We start from the raw sequence: 818 nt of genomic DNA, 5'->3' as shown, positions 1-818 counted from the left end.
GATTAAACCGAGAATGAAAAAGATATATGTTAAAGAATAAAATAAAATATAAATGTTACTATAAAAATGAAACCCAATTAAGTTTAAAACCCACAGGAGGAGTGTGTAAATAATAAAAAGGTGTAAAGAGAAAGTCCAACAGAAAAGGAGAAAAGCCCATTAAGGAAATCCTATAAATAGAAGTTCAGAGTAAGAAAAAAGGTAAGAGTGATTTTATCTGATGAACGTTAAACCTTTTCTGACTTTGGCATCGGAGCGACTTGCAGGTACCCCCCACCTGTTGTGAGGAGAAGCCGAGAGCACCACCCGTGGGGAGAAGCCGAGAGCACCAACCGAGAGGAGAAGCCGAGAGCACCAGCCGAGAGGAGAAGCCGAGAGCACCAGCCGAGAGGAGAAGCCGAGAGCACCAGCCGAGAGGAGAAGCCAAGAGTTTCCATCAAGGAGAGAAGTACCCGGCCCAAGATAGTATTCAGCCCAAGATTGAAGGATTAGTCTTGATTAACCCATTTCAAGTGTTCTTGGTCCTTGTTGTAAGAACATGTAGAATATAAATTCAAATGGTTAAAATACTACTTAATTTCGATTTTTTGGTGAAAATAAATTTTCTCATGTTTTACTTATATCCTTGCTAAACCATATTAGTCCGAATAATTTTTTGGAATTGTGCATAGAAAAATTCACTGCCTTTTACACGTATTATTACAATTACTATTACTTTATTTTTTTAAATTATTCGTATAAAATAAATAAAGCCGAAGACAGAGAAACGAGAAGGAAGAACAAAAATGGATTTAGGAACTTCCGAAATTGATGCCACC

Source organism: Phaseolus vulgaris, chromosome 7 (assembly GCF_000499845.2).
Source record: "Phaseolus vulgaris cultivar G19833 chromosome 7, P. vulgaris v2.0, whole genome shotgun sequence".
In the NCBI taxonomy this organism is placed as follows: Eukaryota; Viridiplantae; Streptophyta; class Magnoliopsida; order Fabales; family Fabaceae; genus Phaseolus; species Phaseolus vulgaris.
The sequence above is the reverse complement of the archived record's forward strand: the minus strand, read 5'-3'. Positions refer to the sequence as shown.